We start from the raw sequence: 24,021 nt of genomic DNA on the forward strand, positions 1-24,021 counted from the left end.
ATGTAGGTCGCAGAGGTGGCATGGATCTGGCCATTGCCTGCTGTGGTATAGGCCAGCAGCTACAACTCCAATTCGACCCCTAGCCTAGAAACTTCCATATGCTGTGGGTGCAGTCTAAAAAGACAAAAATAAAATAAAAATAATAGTGATCAGTAATAATTAGTAATATTAATTAGTAATATTAAATTGTCAGTATTAGTCACTAATTGGTTTCCTTGTTGAGATCACTGTTTCTCCAGCAGGAAACACAGCTGTGAATGGAAAAGCCATTCCACGTTGTGTTACGTGGGTAAGATGTTCTTCAGTCTGTGAGCTGTATATACCATCTGAAAGAGACTTAAAGTGACCCAAATCGTCTTTTTCTTTATAGCCCTATCATACTTTCTAGGGTGTTCCATACAGAATTCTTGATTTTTGCATTGGGGCCTGCTCTTCCCAGCTATACTTTGTGAACAAACCACAGAAAGAGCCGATTCTGAATGGAAGGGAAAAGGATCCGCCAGTGAGTTACTGTTTTAGACATCCTACAGTGGATGCCAGCTAATGGCTTCTAGGAGTTTTCCCGGGCTATCTTGTTATGTCAGTATGCATTTCTTCGATAATCTCTTCTACCTCTGCATGCTGATTCTTCTGGCTATATTAGTTTGTTGTTGATTTAAACAAAAGAGCTCTTTAATTTCTGTTATTTTCCATTTAACCTGTTGACTTGCCTTTCCTGATTATTTGGGAGGTTATATACTTATATAAACTTCATCTCTTCAGTGTATCTTTGCAGTGAGAGTTCATAACAACAGCATTAATCCCCATTCTTTCAATCAAATATGTTGTGTATTTAATTGTTTCTATGCATGTGCCTGAATACAGGTGAGAAATTTATGGTTGCTGGTCCAGGTTGGCCCACTGAGGAGACAAAAGAGATAATAGATAATGTGGTGGACTACATAGTAGAGGAGTGATAAACATGAAATAATGTGTTCAACAAACAGGAGTACTAAAGCCAGCCTGGGATTTGTGACTGTTTTTAGAAGAGATGATGTTTATGCTGTGTAGTGATGAATAGGATTTAAACAAGTCAAGAGGGATAGGGGAGAAAAACCCAGAAACAAAAGCTTCAAAGAGGACATTCTAAGTGGAGAAATTCTAATATTATATAACATAATTCAAGCCAATATAATGAAATAAGCTATAAAACATTTCATCTTTAATACTTAGAAGGAAGGAAATGGGGGTTTAAAAACTGGCCCTTTGGACATCTTACTTTCTTCCTCAATATTGTTTTTCATAGTACAATATTTTGTTTTCAATAAGGCGAATTGTTAGGTCAGAGGGATGCTGTAATGTACCTAAAACATTTTAATGTCAGTGTTCATATAAGCATAGCTCCTCTGCTCTTTTGAAAGTCATGCAGCCTTATGATAATGAAAAATAGCAGCTGATTAATTTTGTGTAGTTATCGCTCTCATTTTATGACACCCAGATGTTTCCTTTTCCTCCATGTAAGAACTACACACACTGCAAAGCATAAACATATTTGTTTCCCAATGTGCAATTAAAACTGCCCAAACTCCAGAGACCATAAGCAATATTATTTGACCTTGTGTGGGCTGTAGTTACAATATTCACCAGCCAAATTACAATAAAACAAATAAGAGGTTAATGAAATTGCTTTGCTTCTTTTAAATTTACCATAAAGTATAGTGCTAATTAAATATGTTTATTTCTACATTCTGTCTTTCCCATTTTGTTTCCATTTTGCCCTGCAATTGCATTGTCCTTTAAAGCTTGATCCAAAAATTTTTTTTCAATTATTTATCATTACTAACTTCTTTATATGTGTTTGTTTTTATATAAAACTATTTTTTCTCTAGTTATTTACCAATGTGTAATAATACTGCCAGGGCCTTGCATGCAAGGATTAGATCTGAATAAGATTTCCCACATATCATTTTTAAATAATATTTTTGAAATGTAGCTGCACACATTTAAAGTATAAAATTCTATAGGTTTTGACATATGTATATGCCTTAGAAATGACTGCCAAAATCTTGATAAACATATTTATCACTCTTAAAATTTTCCACATGATCCTTTCTAACCTTTTTCTCCTTCCTCTTTATGACCAACTTTCCCCCATCTCCAGGGAAACCATGGATGAGCTTTTTACAGACTTTCTGTAGATTCATTTATATTTTCTTACTCTAGTACTTTATACAAATGGAATCATAGTTGTATTCCTGACTTCATCCATTACACCATAATTATTTTAAACTTCATCCATGCTGGGCAATGTTCCAATAGTTTCTTCACTGTTATTGTTGAATCGTAGTCAATTTGGCAGATATACTATTTTGTTTACAAGTTCATTCATTGATTAATATTTGGGTTGTGTCAAGTATCTAGCTATTATAATGGAAGTGTTATGATTATTTGTGTACAAGTCTTAATATATACATATGCTTCCATTTATCTTGGGCAGATCCTAGGAGTGGAATGTCTAGATCATGCAGAAGGTGTATCTTTAACTGTTAAAGAAACGGCCAAATCTTTTCAAAGTAACTACTATTTTACATTCCTGCCATATCAGTGTGTGAAAATTTCAGTTCTACTTTATTCTTGCCAACATTTAGGACAGTCAGTCTCTTCAAGTTTTGCCATTCTAAAATACATGAAATGGAATCTTGTGGTTGCAATTTTCATTTTCTAATGATTTTTAATGCTGAGTATCTTTTCATATGATTTCTGATTCTATATCTTCTTAGCTAAAGTATTTGTTCAAATCTGTTGCCCATTTATTTTTAAACTGGGTTATTTTGAGAGATCTAGGTATAAGTCCTTTGTCATAAACATGATTTGTAAGATTTCTTCCAGACTATGTAACTGTTTGATTCTTTTTACACTGCCTTTCAGAGATGCTTTTAATTTTAATAGAGTTCATTTTAATGGACATTATGTAGTTATACATTTTACCTTTGATCCATGGTTCACTTTGAGTTAATTTTTGTACATGGTGAGGTTTTGTCCATATGAATCTAAGGGGTTCATTTTGTTTGTTTTGCATATAGCTATCAATTGTTGGAGCTACTGAGGTAACTTTTACCCTTTTTTTTGTAAAAAAAAAAAAAATTAGTTGCCCATATATGTGCAGGAATCATTCTGGAATCTTGATTCTGTTTTCTTCCACTGATCTATTTAGTGGTCTGTTTGCCATTTCCTCTCAGTCTTGATTACTGCACCATTATAATAAGTATTCAGATCTGGTAGTCTTCATCCTCCAGCTTTATTCATCTTTCACAAAACATTTTTGCTATTCTAGGTTCTTTGCATTTCCATGCAAATTTAGGTATATGATTAATTTTAATTAATTAATGAGTAAAAACTATACATAATGTTTATCTAATACCTCAGGTACATGCTAAGTAAAAAATGTAAACATACGCGATCACCTACTTTATGCTTTTTTTAGTTGTGTAAAATAGTTAAAATTAGTTACAGCTAGTAAATTGACACAACGAATGCATCAGAATGGCTCCCTGTGTCTTAAATATATGTCTTCATTTTAAATAAATGAAGATTTTTCTCTTCTAGAGAGTTACAATATCTCAGAGCTGAGAAGAATGAACTAGTTCAACTGCCTTGTTTGCAAAGGATTAAAACACTACTATTGGAGTTCCCGCTGTGACTCAGTGGGTTAAGAAACTGACTAGAGTGGCTTGGATCATTGTGGTGTGGGTTCTATCCCTAGCCTGGGGCAATGGGTTGAAGAATCCAGTGCTGCCGCAGCAACATTGTGGGTCCCAGCTGTGGCTCAGATTCAATCCTTGGCCCAAGAACTTCCATATGCTGAGGGTGAAGCCATAAAAAAATAATAATAAAACTAAAACCCTATTATTTATAGTGGGCAAAGTTAAGATTCATAGCAGGTGGGCCCTGACCAGTATATTTATATTATACTCATGTGTATCTCCAAACTTCACTTAGTAAAATACACTGGAATTTGGAGCAGTTCCTTCAGAGCTACTGAAAAGTTGTTTCCTAGGCTATCTTCGATAAACTGAAAATCACTACTAGCTAACTAGCAATGATAGATAGATGATAGATAGATATATTAATCTGCATTCTTGAAGAAATAAATGAACAAGCTATTACTACTGGTATAGTTTACTTAATGCATGTAAATATATACAAATCTCTACTGTTAATATATAATGGAAGTCTAATATGCTTTGATCTTCTGCTCTAATGTGCATATTTCTTCATCTTCCTTTCTTTTTTTAAAAACGGTCTTTATAATTGAAGTACTTTATAAAGTTCTCAGTTCCTCAAAAGACTGGGCCAGGGCAATATCAAAGCTCTCTTTGAAATTTTGGAGTTCTTTATAAAATGAGGCATAAAATGAATTGATGATATTGAAACAATTCTTAAAATGTGTTAATTCACTTTTAAACTATTACAACTTTGTCACTAGCAAGAAGGAGATTTTTAAATACACAAGTAAATCTAAATAAACCAGAGCCCTCAAAAGCATGAATTGCCAGTTAAACATGTTAATACTCTTTAGAATAAACTCTCATTATTTGAAAAAGTGAAAATGTTGTGTTGTCTGCTGATTTTTTTTCCCAATTATATTGTAAATAGAACATTTCTGGAAAATTTCAAATTTCCACATGTACTTCATATTGATTGGACTATGTTTATTTGGAATTACCTTTATCTGAGTAAATATCTGTTTGAAGCACATAATTAAATATAAGAAAGTATATATTCATTTTATTCTTAAAATTTTGGTAAATAATATTAAATTGCAGTAGTGTTGCTTTGACTAGACATGGCCTTATTTGCTTTTTACTTTTTCTTTCCAGGAAAGGCAAAGAAAAATAATTCCAGTGAAACTTCAGGGAGAAAGGCAGAAATAACTACAGAATTGGAATGCTTCCAGAACATGGAGCTAACATCCTGATTATTAGAGGATCATCTTTTACAGTCACAAGTGCTTTGAGATGAACCTAATCCATCGGTTCCTGCTTCCCCAAAAGGCCACTTCTAATTCTTTCTGAAAATATGGCCACCTGGTAAGATAGGTGATAAACTTTCTTGGCAGTACATTTCAACCTCTAAAATCCACATGAAACTATTCCTCTGAATGTTTACACATTCTAAAATTGTAGTCAGTTTGGAAGTATTCTATCCTGTTTTCTGACATCTGTGGAAAACAGTTACCCACAGACTGAAGGATTGAGGAGGCCCTGGGAGTTCTGGACTTTTCTAAGATCACAGGTAATGCTTCCGGTGTTTTAAGGACAATCATCATAAGGGCATTGCCCTGAATTCTGTGGTTCACCCAGGTTTTAACCCTAGGAAAGAAATGTCTATTCATCTAGCCTTCATTTATAAAATTGTACCTTCCCCGTGTCAAAGGTGCTATAATGTAGGCATTAAAATGTGCAAGCCAGGAAGACAGAACTAAAGGACTATTGAAATAAGAGGCATAAATACATCTTTAGAACCCTCTCCAGGATATTATATACAAAGTGATCAATAAGCTTTTTTTAAAGTGAATGAAACATGAACTACGACTTCCAGAACATGGGAATCTAAGTTTTCAGGAAATATGCTAGGACTTTGTTCTGTCAGAGAGACAAAGATGTTACAGAGTGCTGAAATTGTTAGCATATTATTAAACAAAGAAAGTTAGGTAGAAGTATTAGAATATGTCATCAGGTTATTTTCTTAACTTATAAATATTCAGATCTAAGCAATCTAAATGACTATATGTAACAATTAGGAGGACTTGGTAAAAACCAGTACCTGCCAACATTCTAAAAATATGTATTGCTAGAAATTAAGATATGAATTTGCAATAAAAAAAAAATGGAACCTGAAGTTCCTCCCACCACCAAATAGCTTATCCAAGAAGTCAGTGTAAAGAATATAATGAGGAAGGAATTCCAGTTCTGGTGCAGTGAGTTAAGAATCCAAAACACAATCAATCCAATCAAAAAATGGGCAGAATATCTAAAGAAACACTTCTCCAAAGAAGACATATAGGTGGCCAAAAAGCACATGAAAAGAGGCACAACATTGCTAGTTATTAGAGAAATGCAAATCAAAACTATGAGGTAACACCTTACACCAATCAGAATGGCAATCATCAAAAAATCTACAAACAATAAATGCTATAGAGGGCATGGAGCAAAGAGAACCTTCTGACACTGTTGGTGGGAATGTAAGTTGGTGCAACCACTATAGAGAACAATATGGACGTTCCTTAAAAAACTAAGCATAAAACTACCATACCACAATGATAACCAATCCCATGCCTGGGCATATATATATGGAGAAAACCATAATTTGAAAAGATACATGCACCCCAGTGTTCATAGGAGCACTATTTACAGTAGCCAAGGTGTAGAAGCAACCAAAATGTCCGGCAAAGAGAAGTGAATAAAGAGCTGTGGTACATGCATACAATGGAAGCTTACTCAGCCATTAAAAAAAAAAAATGAAATAATGCCACTTGCAGCAACATGGATGGACCTAGAGATTATCATACTAAGTGACATAAATCAGAAAGACGAAGACAAATATCATATGAGGTCACTAATATGTAGAATCTAATAAAATAATATAAAAGAACTTACAAAACAGAAATAAACTCAAAGATTTTGAAACCAAATTTATGGTTACCAAAGGGGAAATGTGGGGCAGGAGGGATAAATTAGGATGTTGGGATTGGCATATATACACTAGTGTATATAGAAGAAATAGGTAACAAGGACGTACTGTATAGCACAGAGTAATCTATGCAACTGTGTGGTAACCTATGTGGGAAAGAAATCTGAAAAGGAATGTATGTATAACTGATTTACTTTGCTGTACACCTGAAACTAACACAACTTTATAAATCAATAATACCCCAATAAAATTTATTCTAAAAATTCATTTAAAAAATTTTTTAATTAAAAGTTATAAAAAATTTAAAATCCTGGTGATGGCCTTAGCCACTTGTATGAAGATAAACAAATAAGACCAACCTCTCTCATATTAAATAAATAAAGCTTTCTATATATTATCCCCCCAAAAAATTAAAAATAAAAAAACAAACCTTCACAAGTTAAAAAAAATAAAAAAGAATCTGATTACATTGGCTTGGGTTGCTGTGGAGGCAGGGTTTGATCCCCACCCTGGTGCAGTGGTTAAGGATCTGATGTTACCATAGCTGCAGCAGCTCAGATTTGATCCCTGGCTCAGGAACTTCCATATGCCATGGGTATGACCATAAGTTAAAAAAAAAAAAAAATATATATATATATATATATATATATATAAAATGAGGGAAAAGAGTGCATATTCTACTTTTTACTGACGATTAATAGAGAAATTATTCATTAACCTTTTGGAACAAAATGACCATATTTCTCTTTGTGGCCTTGAATTCTATTTTCAACAAAATTCAGAGAAAGATCTATCAAGAGAGATGTATTATTAAGCCTAAAATTTTAAGGGCTGTTGTGGTTTTCCTTATTTCTATTTTTTTCTCAAACAGAATTTCATGAGAGATCATGTGGCTTTTTACTGGGTTGTCCTTAATTTGACTGCCATAATGATTCCGTAGTGTTATTTACAAACTATTTATTTAGGATCCATAATTAGCATAAGAAAAAAGAGAAATTAACATAAAAACAAGAAGTTTCCTTTTCTTATAATACTTATTATACTTTACTTCTGCAGTGGTCTTCTCACTTGGGCAGTTTCTAAATATTTTTGAGATTAGGCACCAGATTTTTCCTAGGTATCCTATTTGTTTTTGCGGCTACTACAGTGTCTGACATGTAGAAAAAACGAGTAATATATATAGTTAAGTTGAAATTAAACTGAAAGATTAAATATAATCCAAAGAGGGAAGAGAGGAAGCTGATTTCCTCTTTTACACAAAAGTAGTTGAATTCAGATCTATTTAACTTAACAGTTGTAGAACTCAGAGTTCTTGTCAGGTAAACCGATAATAAATTACCCTAAGGAAGCTACACTGTGACTATCATATGCCACATGGCCTCATGGCCCTGTCTACTTAGGAAGCCTCTAGAGTTCTTACTGCCTGAAATGGGTGGATAAGAGAAAAATATTTCTCAGTCTTACATGCTTTGAAACAAAAACTAAAATGACAAACATTTGTAATAACAACTATATTTCCAAGTTCTATTTTGGGTAGAAACACAGATTGAAGATAGTTTGAAATCATGGCCTTAGATGTATTTGAGATATTTGGTTAGAAAACCAAGTTTTTGTGGTTACCAGTATGGCATACTATAATATTTTGTAGGTACCCATCAATATAAAGAAAAACGGAGAGGAAAGAACCACAGGCCGCTTCATTATTGGTAAGTACCTTATACTATTATAGAATTTTTTTCTTCCAGTTTTATTGAGATGTAATTGATATCAAACACTGTATAAGGTATAAAGCATAACTGATTTACATATACTGTGAAATGATGACCATGATAAGTTTAGTTAACACCCATCAATTCACAAAGTAACATAAAAGTTTTTTTTTTCCTGTGATAACTCTTAGGATCTAATTTCTTATCAGTTCTTAAATATACCATGCAGCAGTTTTAACCTCAGTCATCCCATTAAAAATATATTTTGTTAACTTTTTAGGGCTGCACCTGCAGCATATAGAAGTTCCCAGGCTAAGGGTCAAATTGGAGCTACAGCTGCTGGCCTATGCAAACTTGGTTTTCTAACCAAATATCTCAGCATGGGATCAGAGTCCTATCTGCAACATTTACCACAGCTCACAGTAACGCCAGATCCTTAACCCACTGAGCAAAGCCAGGAGATGAACCTGCATCCTCACAGATCCTAGTCAGGTTAATTACCACTGAGCCACAATGGGAATTCCAGTCATCACATTTTACATTATATTCTTAGTACTTATTTCTCTTATAACTGGAAGTTTGTACTTTTTGACTGCTTCAGCCAATTCCATTCTACATCCTTGGATTCAAACAATCTTGGATCATGTAGTAATGTAGTATTTACTTCAGAAAAAAAAAAACATGAGAGTAAATGGACCTGTAATGTTCAGATTATTATTGTTAAATAATCAACTCTATATACCATAATTTCTTTATCTCATGATGGACACTTAGGTTGTTTCCCTGTCTTGACTCTTGTAAATACTACCATATGAACACAGAGTGCATATATCTTCTCAATTTCTTGTTTTCTCTGGAAAAAAAACCCAGAGGTGGAATTGCTGTATCATATGATAATTCTCTTTTTAATTTTTTGAGGAACTTCTCTGTCTTCCACAGTGGCTTTAACAATTGATATTCCAACCAACAGTACACAAAGGTTCCTTTTATTCCATATGTTACCAGTATTTATTATTTTTGTCTTCTTGATAATAGCCATTTTAACAAGCTTGAGGTGATATCTCATTGTGGTTTTGATTTGCATTGTCATGATGATTTGTGATATTCGGCATCTTTTCATGTAGCTGTTGACCATTTGAATGTATTTTTGGAAAAATATCTATTCAGTATTTGCTCAATTCTAGGTTGGATTATTTATTTGCTATTCAGTTGTATAAGTTCTTTACATATTTTGGATATTAACTCCTTTGGATGTGTGGTTTGCAAACATTTTTGCCTGTTCAATAGCTTGCATTTTAATTTTGTTGATTGTTTCTTTTGCTGTGCAGAAGTTCTTTAGTTTGATGTAGTCTCGTTTGCATTATTTTTTTTGTCTTTTGTCTTTATAGGGCCGCACGTGCGGCATATGGAGGTTCCCAGGCTAGGGGTCTAATTGAAGCTGCTGCTGCCAGCAACAGCGATAGCCACAGCCACACCAGACCTGAGCCATGTCTGCGACCTACACCACAGCTCATGGCAAAACCAGATCCTTAACTCACTGAGTGAGGCCAGGGATCAAACCTGCAACCTCATGGTTCCTAGTTGGATTCATTTCTGCTGCACTAGGACGGGGCACCCCATCATTTGCATATTTTTTATTTCTTTTGATGTAGGTGTCATATCCAAAAAATATTATTGCCAAGACCCATGTCAAGAAATTTTTTCTCTATGTTTCCTTCTAGGATTGTATGGTTTCAGGTTTTATAGTTAAGTTTTTAATCCATTCAAGTTAATTTTTGTCGGTAGTCAATGATAGGGGTTTATAGTAATTCTTTTACATGTGAATATCCAATTTGTCCATCATCAATTTTGAAGAAATTGTGTTTTCTCTATTATGTTCTTGGATTCTTTGTCAAATAGTTGGCCTCATATGTAGGAATTTATTTCCAGGCTCTCAATTCTCTTCCATTTCTTGATGTGTCTTTTTCATTTTTTGCCAGTACCATATCCTTTCAATTATTATAGTTCTATGGTATAGTTTAAAATTCAGGAATTGTGATACCTCCAGCAATTTTCTTTAGTCTCAATATGGATTTGTCTATTCAGGGTCATTTGTGGTTCCATACAAATTCTAGGATTGTTTTTCTACTTCTTTAAAAAATGCTATTGAAATCTTGACAGGGATTTCATTCAGCCTACTGATAGCTTTCTTTTTAGACATGCTCTTCAAGCTATTGCATGCAAGTGTAAACTAGTAAATTTTAAGAATTTAAATGAAACCTTAACTTTTAAGTCTTTCAATTTAAATACTAAGGAATCAGGATGCTAGGCACTAATAAAAGTACTCTTGCTATTTTGAAATATTACAACTTTAATAGAAAACTTTATCATTTTCTGTAAATAGGATTGAATTACACAAGAAATATTCATTTCTCTTCAGATAAAATGACTTTTCCAGACAATATTTTTAACAATGAAGTCCACAGTGGTTGAAATGGAAAATATTTAGATGTGTGCCCAGGTACTTAAGGAAGTATATGTCTTTCAAGAAACAGATCTCATAATACTAAAGGAAGGAAAAGAATCCAGATTTCCTTTTTACATTTTCTTATATTCCCTAAATGAGTGAACAATTTAAGTATATTTTTTTCTATATTTTTGGTTTTTTGATTTGGGATAGTTGTAGAATCACCTGAGTTCTAAGAAATAACACAGAGGGCCCTATACTATAATTCCCAGGGAGGATATGCCATTTTAGAAATCCTTTGACCTTATTTATGTCCACTAGTTTAACATGTGCTAATTTTATGTGCTTTTGTTTAGTGCTATTTTATCACATTTATGTGGCCAGTGTGTAAGTGAAGATACAGAACAGTTTCATCACAAGGATCACACATGTTGCTCTCTTAAGATACCTGTCTACACCACCACCTCTTATCTCTATGATTTTGTTGTTTAAAGAATGCTATATAAGCAGCATCAAAGAACATGTAACATTTCAAAGACTGACTTTTGATACTTAAGGTAATTTTCAGACTGCATCTATCCAAGCTGTTATGTACATCACAGTCCCTTTCATGATGAATAGTATTTGAAGACATGGGTGTACCACTGTATATTTAACCATTCACATATTAAACATTCCAGTTTGCAGCTATTACAAATGGAGCTGCTACAACTTTTGTTTACAAATACCATGTGAACAAAAGGTTTCATTTATTAGAAATGAATGCCTAAGAGTTCAAATGCTGGATCACATGGAAAGTGTATGTTTAGATTTTTAAGGAAACTGCAACCAGTATTTTAGTGTGGCTGGATCATTTTACATTCCTTGAGGCATTGCATGAATGACAATTTTCTCTAGATGTGGTAACAGAATTTGGTACTACCACATTTTTTTTCAGTTTTAATTATTTTGATAGAAACTACTAACACCTTAATTTGGTCTTAATTTGACTTTCTCTTATGGAAAATAATGTTGAGCATATTTTTATGGGCTTATTTTCCACCTATATAGCATTGTCAGTGAAATGTCTATTCATTCATTTTACCTATTTTCCATTTTACTTTGTTTTGTTTTTTATTGTTTTGAGAGACCTTTATATACTCTAGATACAATTATTTGTCAAATGTGTTATTTGAAATATATTTCCCAATTCCTAGTTTATCCGTTTATGTTCTTCACAGGGTCTTTAACAGCCAAAAGGTTCTCATTTTGATGTGGTTCAATTTGTGGTTTTTATGGACTGTGCTTTTAGTTTCAATTATAAGAATTTTGTAACTAGCCTTAGATCCAAAATATTTTTTCTCCATTTTTATCTAAATATTTTATAGTTCCACATTTTAGTTAAATTGTATACAAGATATAACATTTAAGTTAAGATTAATTTAGGTATAAAATTGCTTCAGTATCATTTGTTGAAAAGTTGCTCCTTTCTTTATAGATTTGCTTTGGTATCCTTGCCAAAACATCAGTTGGGAAAAGATAGGTTGGTTAAACTTCGAGTTTTCTAGTTTGTTCCTTTTGTCTTTTGTGTCTATTTCTCCAGAGATATCATAAAGTCTTGATTTCTATAACTCTGTAATAAGCTGTGATGCTGGGTTGAGAAATTTCTTTCATTATATTCTTGTTTTTTCAAAATTCTAGGGCTTGTACATTCCACCCAAGTGTTAAAATAAGCTTTTCTGTGTATAAAAACAGACTGTTAAGATTCTGATAGAGATTGCATTAAACATATGGATCAGCTTAGAAATAATTAAGATCATATCCTTCTGCTAAATTTTCTAATTCATAAACAGTGTCTGTCTCCATTGGCTTAGAACTTCTTTGATTTCTTTAATCCACATTTTGGAATATTCATGGTATAGACAGTCTATGTGTTTTCTTAAATTTATACCCATATGACTTCATCAGAGGAACCATAAATATTTTTACATGCTTAATTTTGGTTTTCATGAGACATTTATTAACCTATAGAAAGACAGTTAACTTTGTATTTTGATATATTGTCCGGCAACCTTGCCAAACTCACTTAATAGCTTTGAGAAGATTTTTTTTTTTTTTTGGTAGATCTTGGGATTTTCTAATGAGACAACCAGTCACCTGCATGTGCAGTTTTTTCTTACTTTCCAATATATATGCCATTTATTTTAGCTTAGTTCAGTGACTACAATTTCCAGCATTATGCTGAATGTATTGTCGAGAGTAGATCTCCTAGAGTGATTCCAATCAGAAAATGGTCAACAGTTCACCACTAAGTATGACATTCATTGTAGATACACACACACACACACACACACACTCATTCCTATTAACTTTGGGAATTCTCCTTTATTATCAGTTTGTTGAAGGTTTTTATAATAAATAGGTATCAATTTTGTCAAATGATTTTTCTTTGTCAGTTGCTTATGATCATATGATTTTTTTTTCCTATAGCCTATTACTGTGGTTGATTATATTGACTAATTTTTAAATATTGAACTAGCCTTACATACCTGGAAGAAACCCTATTCAGTGCATTCTTTTCTATATATCACTGGATTTAATTTATTAATATTGTCTAGAGGATTTTTGCATCTATGTGCCTGAGAGATTTTGGTCTATAGTTTTCCTTTTTGCCCTATCTTTGATTATGGAATCAGGATGATAGTATTCTTATCAAATGAGCTGGGAAGGGTTCTCTAGTGACCTTTATTCTGGATTTTATAAAACTGATGTTTATTCTTCTTTAAATGCATGCGTGAATCCTCCAGTGAAAGCATGTGAGCTGAAGTATATGTATTTGGAAGAAGTGAAATTATAAAATTTATTTTCTTTAAAGGTAATGGGTCTGTTCAGAATACCTATATTAATTTTGGGAATTTGTGATTTTCAAATTTGGGAAATGGCTTAGGAACTGTTATGCCCTTCCCTTTCTGAATTTGATATTTATATCTTCTCTCATATTTGTCAGTATTTCTATATATTTATCAACTTTATTGATTTCGTTGAACAAACCTTTGATACATTGATTTTCTCAGGTTTATTTTTTCAGGTTCAATTTTATTAATTTCTACTTTTATTATTTATTTCCTTATCCCTACATTGGATTTAATTTTTTTTCTCTTTTTTTAGTCTCTTGAAGTAGAAATTGGGTTACGGATTAAAAATATTTCCTCCTTTTTTTCCTCTCAGAAATAATGCATTTGTGTCCTACATATATTGATATATTGCATTTTCACCCAATTCCATCTATTTTTGTCAGTAACTTTGAAACTCCGTCTTTGATTACTGTAAAGTTTGTTAGTTATTTTCCATGTGTTCAGAGATTTTCTTATTGTATTTCTGTTATTTATTTATTATTTGATTTTACTGTGGTCAGGAAACGGAGTATGTCTGATTGGAACTTATTGAAGGTAGTTAAGATTTGTTTTGTTATTAAGATATGTTCTATTTTTGATGTATTCCATAAACAGATAAAAATTATATGCATTAAGATGCTATTGGGTAGAGTATTCTTTAAATGGTAGTTAGATCCTTCCCATAGCTTAACATCATTCTCAGTAGTGAAAGGTGCAAGAATTCCTGCTAAGATCAGGAACAAGACAAGGATGTCTGCTCTCACCACTACTATTCAACATAGTTTTGGATGTCCTTGTGATGGAAATCAGAGAAGTAAAAGAGATAAAAGGAATCCAAATTGGAAGGGAATAAGTAAAACTATCACTGTTTGCAGATGACATGATACTATAACTAGAAAATCCTAAAGATGCTACCAGAAAACTGTTAGAGCTCATCAATGAATTTGGTAAAGTTGCAGGATCCAAAATTAATACACATAAATCAACTGCATTTCTATATACTAACAATGAAAGATCAGAAAGAGAATTTAGGGAAACAATCCCATTAACCATTGCATAAAAAAGAAACAAAAATAGCTAGGAATAACCCTATGTAAGGAGACAAAAGACCTGTGCTCTAAAAACCATGACACTGATGAAAGAAAGAACATTAAGGATTTACTCTCAGAAACTTTAAATAGACCATACAACAGTGTTAACTATAGTACTCCTTTTGTACATCCTCTCCTCAGTACTTACTCATCTAATAATAATAAGTTTGTACCTTTGACCACCTTCACCAAATTTCCCACAACTCCCATTCCCAGGCTTTGGCAAACAAACACATATCTTTTACTATGAACATGGTTGTTTTAAATTCCATGACAGTATTTATCATCCTCTATCTTAGCCCATTACATAATGCCCTCAAGATTTGTCCATGTTGTCACAAATAGCACAATTTCCTTATTTATACTTCTATGAACATGTAAATGCAGATAGCGCTGTGAGGATCTGACTTCAATATATTTGGATATACATCCAGAATTAGGATGGCTAGATCATTTGATAGTTCTATTTTTCATTTCTAAAAGGATCTGTATATTGGTTTCCATAATGGTTGTACAAATTGACAGTCCAACCACTGGTGCACAAGAGTTCTCTTTTTTCTACATCCTCACCAGCATTTGTAATCTCTCATGTTTTAATAAGGCCATTCCAACAGACATGAAGTAATATCTCATTGTGGTTTTTCATTTGTATTTAACTAATGATCAGTGATGTTGAATACTTTTTTTTCATGTACCTGTTGGCCAATTTATATCTCCTTTGGAATAATGTCTATTCAGGAAGTTTGGCCATTTTTTCTTTTTTTTTGTTACTCATTTTTATGAGTTTTGTAATATAGTTTGGATTTTACTCCCTTATCAGATATGATTTGCAAATATTTTCTCGTATTCCATATGTTGTTTTCCATTTTGTTGATTTTTTTCCTTTACTAAGCAGAACGATTTTAGTTTGATGTAGTCCTACCTCTTAATTTTAGATTTTGTTGCTTGTGCTTTAAGTGTCATATTCCAAAAATTGTTGCCCAGACGCCTGTCAAGAAAATCTTTCTCTATGTTTTTTTCTAGTACTTTTCTGGTTTCAGGTCTTACATTTAAATATTTAATCCATTTTGAGTTAATTTTGCAAGGGGTGAAAGACAGGGGTCTAGTTTCATTGTTTTCCAAGTGAATATCCAATTTTACTAGCTCCATTTATTGAAGAGACTGTCTTTTCTCATTGAGTATTCTTGACTCCTTTGTCAAATAGTACTTGATTGCATATGCATAGCTTTATTTCTGGACTTTTGATCCTGCTTCATTGCTCTATGGGTCTATTTTTATGCAGTACCATAGTGTTTACTATAGCTTTGTAATACAGTTGGGAATCAGGAAGTGAATACTTTGTCTTTTGTTCCTTCCCAGGATTCCTTCAGCTATTTGGAGTCTTTTACAGTTGCATGTGTATTTTTGGATTTTTTTTTCTCCTTCTATAAAAAATTACATTGGAATTTAGATTCAGTAGAATCCCTACCAACAGACAACTGTGTGTAGTATACACATTTTAACAGTATTAATTCTTCCAATCCATGACACAAGATATCTTACCATTTTTTGCTTTTGTCCTTCAATATCTTTTATCAGTGTCTTACAGTTTTAAGCAAGTCTAGAGATCTTTCACTTCCTTGGTTTAAGTATTTGTTCTCTTGATGCTGTTATAAATGAGATCATTTTATTTCTCATTCAGATTATTTGTTTTAGTGTGTACACATGCTACTGATTTTTATATGTTGGTTTTGTATGTTGCAACTTTACTAAACTTGTTTACTCGTTCTAGCAGTTTTTTTGGTGGAGTCTTCAGAATTTTCTATATGTAAAGTCATGTTTTCTGCAGATGGAGACAATTTTATTTCTTTCATTCTGATTCTAAAGCCTAACTAGTACTATATGACTAGAAGTGGTAAGAGTAGATACTCTCATCTTGCTCCTGATCTTAGAGAAGAGTTTCACCCTTTCACCAGGGAATATGATGTTAGCTGTGGGTTCATTTTCTTTGGCCTTCTGTATGTTGAGGTATGTTTATTCTGTATCTAATTGGCTTAGAGTTCTTATCATAAATGAATATATTGAATTTTTGTGCAGTGACCTTTCAGCATACATTGAGATGATCATATACATTTTATATTTCCTTCTATTAATGTGGTGTACCACATTTATTGATTTGCTTATATTGGAACCATCCTTGCATTCCTAAGGATGAATCCCACTTTAATATAGTGTATGACCCCCCCCCCCCTTTTTAGGGCTGCACCTGTGGCATATAGAATTTCCCAGGCTAAGAGTCTAATCACAGCTACAGCTGCTGGCCTGCATTACAGCCACAGCAACACAGGATCAAAGCCATGTCTGTGACATACACCACAGCTCACAGCAACACAGGATCCTTAACCCACTGAGTGCAGCCAGGGATCAAACCCACTTTCTCATTGATACTAGTAAATGCTGCTGAATTCAATATGCTAATATTTTGTTGAGAATTTTTATGTGTATGTTCATGAAGAATATTGGCTTATAGTTTTCTTATGATGTATTATAAGACATTGGCGTTAGGGTCATACTGGCCTTGTAACGTGAGTTTAAGAGTGTACCCTCCTCTTCAATTTCCTAGGAGAGTTTGAAGATGTTGGCATTATTCCTTTAAAATGTTTGGTAGAATTAACTAGTAAAATCATCTGTTCCTGGGTATGTTTTCTGTTTAGAGGTTTGCAATTCCTTACTAGTAATTGGTCTATTCATACTTTCTATTTCTTCCTCATGGAGTTTTGGTAGGTTGTATGTTTCTAAGAATTTATCCATTTCTTCTAGGTTGTTCATAGTGGTCTGTATTATCCTGCAGATGTCTATGATATCAGTTGTAATGTCTCATTTCATTTATAATATTATTGACTTGGGCCTTGTCTTTTTTCTTGGTTAGTCTAATATTTGCCAGTTTGCTTTATTTTTTTAAAGAATCAACTCTTGGTTTTATTAATCTTTTCTATTGTTTTCCTTTTCCCTATTTCATGTTTTCCTCCTCTAATGTTTAACATTTTTCCATCTGTTAACTTTCAGCTTTGTTTTTCTTTTTCTAGTTCCATGAGGTGTAAAGTTAGATTGTTTGAAGTTTTCTTTTTTTTTTTTTTGATGTTTGTATTTATGGTCATAAACATCCCTCATAACTGCTCTTGCTGCATCTCATAAATTTTCGTATGTTGTATTACCCTTTTCATTTGTCTCTGTATTTTTAAAATTTTCCCTTAATTTCTTCTGTAGCCCATTAGTTATTCAACATGGTATTGTTTACTTTTCATGCATTCATAGCTTTTCCAGTTTTCCTCTTATTATTAATTTCTAGTTTCATACTGTTGTGCTTATAGAAGGTACATAGCATGACTTTAATCTTGAGTTTACAAAGATATATTTTGTGCCCTTACATATGATCTATCCTCCAAATATTCCACGTGGGCTTTAAAAATCATGTGTATTCTGATGTTTGAATATCCTATATATATTTGTTAGGCTTACTTGGTTTATAGCATTCAAATCTTTTTTATTCTCTGTTTGGATGATCTATCCGTTTCTGAGAGTGAAGTATTAAATTACTCAAACATTACTGTACTGTTGTTTATTTCTCGTTAGTTCTATATTGGCTTTATATATTTAGGTGCACCAATACTGAGTATATATTAACCATTGTTATATCTTCTTGATGGGCTGACCCCTTCATCCCTATATAATGACCTACTTTGTCACTTTTTTTTTTTTTTCCGTCTTTTTGCCTTTTCTAGGGCCGCTGCCGCGGCACATGGAGGTTCCCAGGCTAGGGGTCCAAACAGAACTGCAGCCGCCGGCCTACACCAGAGCCACAGCAATGCGGGATTCGAGCAGTGTCCGCAACCCACACCACAGCTCATGGCAATGCCAGATCCTTAACCCACTGAGCGAGGCCAAGAATCGAACCTGCAACCTCATGGTTCCTAGTCAGATTCATTAACCACTGCACCACACCAGGAACTCCTACTTTGTCATTTTTAAAAATCATTTTAAAGTAAATTTTATCTAATATAGCTATCCTTACTTTTTTCAGTTACCATTTGCTTAAAATATCTTGTTCCATCCTTTACTTTCAGTCTATGTGTCTTTAAAGCTAAAAGGCTTCTCTTATAGGCAGCATATTGTTAGATTTTTTTTTTATTAATTCAGTTACTCTTGCTTTTGATTGGAGAATTTAGTCAATTAACTTTTGAAATAATTACTGATAATTAAGGACCTACTATTGCCATTTTGTAAATTGTTCTTTGTTTTGTAGATCTATTGTTCCTTGATTCTAATACTGATATCCTCTTTTGTAATTTGATGACTTTTAATATCAGTATGGTTTGGCATCTTTATCAGGTTCTTTTGTGTGACTCCTATGGGTTTTTCTTTTGGAATTACCATGAGGTTTACATAAATGTTAATTACAATACCTTAGTTGGAACTGGTAAGAGCTTAAATAGCATTTGTAAACTACATTTTTTCTCCTCTACCCATTCATACTTCATATAATTATTACAGCTTCAATTTGGAGATTATGTATCAAATAATAGATCACAATTATTTTAATACACATTTTTTAAACTTTTAAACTAGAGTTATAAGTGAATTATGCACCATAATTACTATATTAAAGATATGACCTTGATTATATATTCATTACCAGTAAGTTTTACTCTACCTTTATAGGTTTTTATAATGTTAATTGATGTCCTTTTATTTCCACTTGAAGAAATCCCTTTACCATTTCTTGCAAGGAAGATCTAGTTTTGATGAATTCCCTCACCTTTTGTTTGTTACAGAAATTCTTATCTTTCCTGCATTTCTGAAGATCAGCTTTGCTCTTCTTTTGTTCAGGTATAGTATTCTTGCTTGAGAATTTTTTGTTTCAATGCTTTGAGTATATCATCTATTTCTCCCTGGTGTGGTCCCTTGCCCAAGCAAGACTTCAGGAAAGGATCCTGAGTTGCCTGGATTCTCATATCAGGCTTCCTCAGCTAGCAGGACAGGGTACTATACTCACCAGAAGATAGGGCTATGCATTAGCCTCCCTGCCCTGGCAGAGCGGGAGAAAGTGCCCCCAGGTGTCCAGCATGGCTCCTTGTTTAGGGACCTGAATCATGCAGGACTATGCACTGAATTCCCTGGCCAGACAGAACCCACTGGTTTTGCTTTGCTCCCTGCTCAAATGCCACTGTAAGTGAAGCTATAGGATGGGCTATTCATGTGCCAGTGTACTCTAAGTCAGGTTCCCTAGTGGGCTGTCTAAAGGCTGTATTCAGCAAATGGTATAGTTACAAATTAATTTTCTACCAGATAGCTCCCAAGACTGGTAAGGCTCTTGTTTGGGGATCAAATTAGATCTCTTCACTCATTTCTTTGGTTTAACAGGCTACCGTCTTAGCTCTGCACATGGGAAGGGCCTCTGGCCAGGCTCCCTGCTCAAGTTCTGCTGTAAACAGGGTTGTGGGATGGGCTACACAGACTCCTGAGATTTCTGGCTAGGTTTCTTGGTCGGACCAGACTGAAGGCTGTATTTAGCTTTGGGCAGGGCTATAAATTATCTCCCTAAGTAGCTGAGAATGAAGAACAGGCCTCAGGCCCACCATGGCTGTTCAGGAACCAAATCAGGCAGAACTGCATACTAAGCTCTCTGGCCAGACCAGGCCACTGTCTTTACTCTGCAGATGTAGGGAAACTAGCTAGGTTAGTGTGTAATCAGGATTACTAGATCCGCTATGCAGATTCCTGGCATCTCCTGTGTCAAGTTTCCTGGTCAGCAGCGCTAAAGACTGTACTTAGCAGTGGACAGGGACACAGATTAGCTTTCCTGCCAGGCCAGAGAGGCAAACCAGCGCCCAAAGCTAGCCAGGCTCTTTGTTTGGCATCTCAAATCAGTCAGGCTGATAGCCTACCACATTCTCTGGTCAGTACTCCACTGTTATGGTTCTTCAGATGAGCAAAGCTGCTGGTAGGATTTTGACTTGGGTGTTTTTAGGGTATTATAAACCACACCCCTTTTCTCCATCACATTCTGATTCCCAGTGGTCAAGCCATGCAGAACCCCCTGTGATTCCTGTCAGGTATGACCAGAACAGACCTCCTGAAAAGCAACATGCAATGCTGGTGGAACTGGATGTCTACCCTGGGCTCTCTTTTTCCCACTGGAGAAATGATAGGCTCATGGGGGATTTCAGTGCTGTGATGTACTTTTTTGGGGATGAGGATTTGTGGTCAGAATGTAGCCATTCCTCTTACTCTTTTAATGCAGTCCCTCTCAGACTCTGGGTTGTAGGAGGTGCCTCATCCTTAGCCCCATGTTCTTAGATTTTCATAGTGGTGTCTTGTGAATGAATAGTTATTAACAGGTGTCCTTGTCTAGGGGAGTGAAGTTAGCAGTAATATGTTACCATTTTGCTGCTGTCACTCCACAATGTTAAAATTTATTTAAATATATGATTTTTAAATGCCTTTTACAATGAGCTGTTGAAGGGTGCCATTTAGAATTTTTATTCATACATGTATTAAATATGATATTTTAGGTAGATGCTAAAGTAAATATATGTAGGTATATGTGTATATGTATCCGTAATTTAATATCTATGTAGATGAAATCAAAACAAGTTCTTCTGTGGCTTTATTTCAGTTCTACAACAGAGACTTTGTTTTTTAAAAACTAACTTGAATTTTTCTTTTGACTTCTTATTGTAAAGTAATACACAGAGAAATCAATACAAAAATGAATATCTTAGTGAAATATTATAAAATGAACACATCTGTTATCAGTACTCAGCCTCGGGAGTATTGTCAGGCAACTCAGAAGCACTTCTTTTTGTGCAAATATCAATCACACATTCTTCAACCTCTCAAAAGTAACTACTATTCTGACATACCTAGTAATTATTTCCCTGCATTTCTTTTTGAATTCATCACCTCAGTATATAATTCTAGGTATTATAATTTTGTTTTGCATGTTTACTATCTTGGTATTTTGTTTCTTTTAATCTAAAGATTTCTACTTCACATTATTTCCTTATGGTTTTCATCTGTTTAAGATATTAAGCCATTCACTCTAGGATTTCTTACAGTCTGGATTTTGCTCATTGTATACACAAGGTGTGTGCTAGCAATTTATTCACTCATCTTTATTACTGCAAATTGAACTTGGACCCAAAGGCATGATCAGAATCAGGTACAGTCTCTTTGGCATGGGTATAGATTCACCTGTGCTCCTTTGTGCAGAAGCATTTGTTTGGATTTTCACTCTCTTCTGATGTTAAAATGCATAGGGGCTCAATATCTAGAGGAAGTTTTCAAGATGGCTCTATTTTCATTGTTATTTTGCTTTTCATTATTAACTACAATATCTTTAAAAAGTGATATTATTGTTCATTTATATCTGAATATCCACCAGATAGGAAAAGGTGCATAAAAATGGTTATTTCTTATATTTTATCTGGTTTATACAAAAATTAATTCCTGTCATCCTCAGAAGATCATAAATTATATTTTAAGTTCTTTTTTGTAATACAATTATAAACTGAGATTTAAACATATTTGGTGGGATTCCATTCATGGCAATTCTTACTTATTAAGTTCAAATGTCCCCTCTTTAGACAGTGGTGGTCTTCCCAAATTGCTTCTTGTGTCCTTTTGGTTCTTTCCAAGTGGCATTAATCTTGGTTGATAGCTACCTTACAATGTGTTATGACAGGTTGTTCTTGACTCAGTTTACACATGGAATCAGCTAATTCTATTTTGGCCCTGGATTCTTTCAAAAGGAAATGACAATTTAAGAAAAAATATGGATTCTCATTGTTACTAAGTTTACAGATCTGAAAATATCATATGTGGAGGAAAGGAATAGAGAGATGGAGAGAAACAGACTATAAAAAAGATATATACATATAGGTAAAAGGAACAACAAAAAAAACCCTCACAAAGTCTTAAATAATAATCCTAGTTCTAATACATAACTATAGGATTTTCACCTAATCTTTTCTATCATATCCTATATTATATCTGTATACATCCTGTTCTTCCACAAAGAGATCTGGATTCTAAAGACTACAGAAGGTAGTAGAATTAGAAATTCTGTGATTAATCCTTTTGCTTTATAGCCTATTACTCGTGAACAGATTAACAATTGTATTAATATCAATGATAGTTACTGAAAACAGTTTAAGTATTTTTCTGCATATGATTGCTTCACATTCTCTTCAAACTTTTGTTTTTACACTGTGTCTACAATAGTATATAATACAGCCTAAGTTCTCCCTTCAAGACCCTATTTTAGTTCTATAATTAACTATGTACATAACTCCTACCATCAGTCCTTAGGTGCATACCTTTCTAGTATTTCTAGTTTTTTTTTCATTGCCCAAATCTCTTTCACTAGGAGATAACTGAGGAAAGTCTGATGGAAACAGTATCTTATTAATACTTACATATCAGTAAGAGTTGATAGCTTTAGAAATGAGGCTAAGTTTTGCTGAGTAGGAAATCCTTGACTCACATTTTCTTTTTTCTTTTTTTTTGAATACCACTAATATGTTACCCCATTTTACTGTAGAATAAACTGTGGCAGTCTCAAATACTTTGTGATAATCTAAATTACTTTCTTATATAAACCTTGTGCATTGTTGCTTGACTGCCCCATTTTTTTTTTCTATTAATGGTTTGCAGTATTTTGTCTTCTCTTTTAAAAAGAACACTTGAAATTTGTTTAATTATAATTTTAATATAATTTTTAACATATTCCATGTCCTTGATTAGGGTTCTTCTTCAGGTACTATTTTTATCATATATTAGGTTTACTTTGCTTGTGCTTGCCTTCAATAACGTCTACTTTCTCTCAAATTATTTACCTCTTTTTTTAATCTATAAAATATCCTCACTTTGTACTGTCAATTGCTATTAAGGTATTATGTTATATTTACTTGCTCCTGTACACCTTCTGCAATACTCCTATGGTTTTTTGAAAGAGTCTCATTCTTAACTTCTATCATCTTATTTCTGAATTTTTATGATTTATTTTATGCCTTGCATATTTAATATACTTAGCTTATCTTGAAGTACACATTATATTTTTAATGTTTTCTGGGCAAGCATTTATGAAAGAATATTATTCTGCTCCATAGTGTACTTTTTATTTTCTTATACTTGTAGCTTATATGGGACCTGACCTGAACACTTTTGTGTTGCTCATTTTTACATGAATT

The 24,021-nt window shown here is 33.5% G+C and overlaps 1 protein-coding gene across 1 annotated transcript in view; it reads left to right on the plus strand.

Annotated features, from left to right (window-relative positions):
* LOC110255677 (uncharacterized) overlaps positions 1-22,733 on the plus strand; it is a 1,749,062-nt gene extending 1,726,329 nt beyond the window's left edge. The window contains exons 2-5 of the transcript XR_014817785.1: positions 4,860-5,069; positions 8,321-8,378; positions 19,603-19,657; positions 20,846-22,733. The gene's annotated coding sequence lies outside the window, so the exon portion shown is untranslated. The remainder of the gene's footprint in view (positions 1-4,859; positions 5,070-8,320; positions 8,379-19,602; positions 19,658-20,845) is intronic.
* Positions 22,734-24,021: the final 1,288 nt, after the last annotated feature.

Source organism: Sus scrofa, chromosome 10, assembly GCF_054392235.1.
Source record: "Sus scrofa isolate SSC_HxYL_T2T_F1_AM1 chromosome 10, Sscrofa_HxYL_maternal_Yorkshire_Landrace_v2.0, whole genome shotgun sequence".
Lineage (NCBI taxonomy): Eukaryota > Metazoa > Chordata > Mammalia > Artiodactyla > Suidae > Sus > Sus scrofa.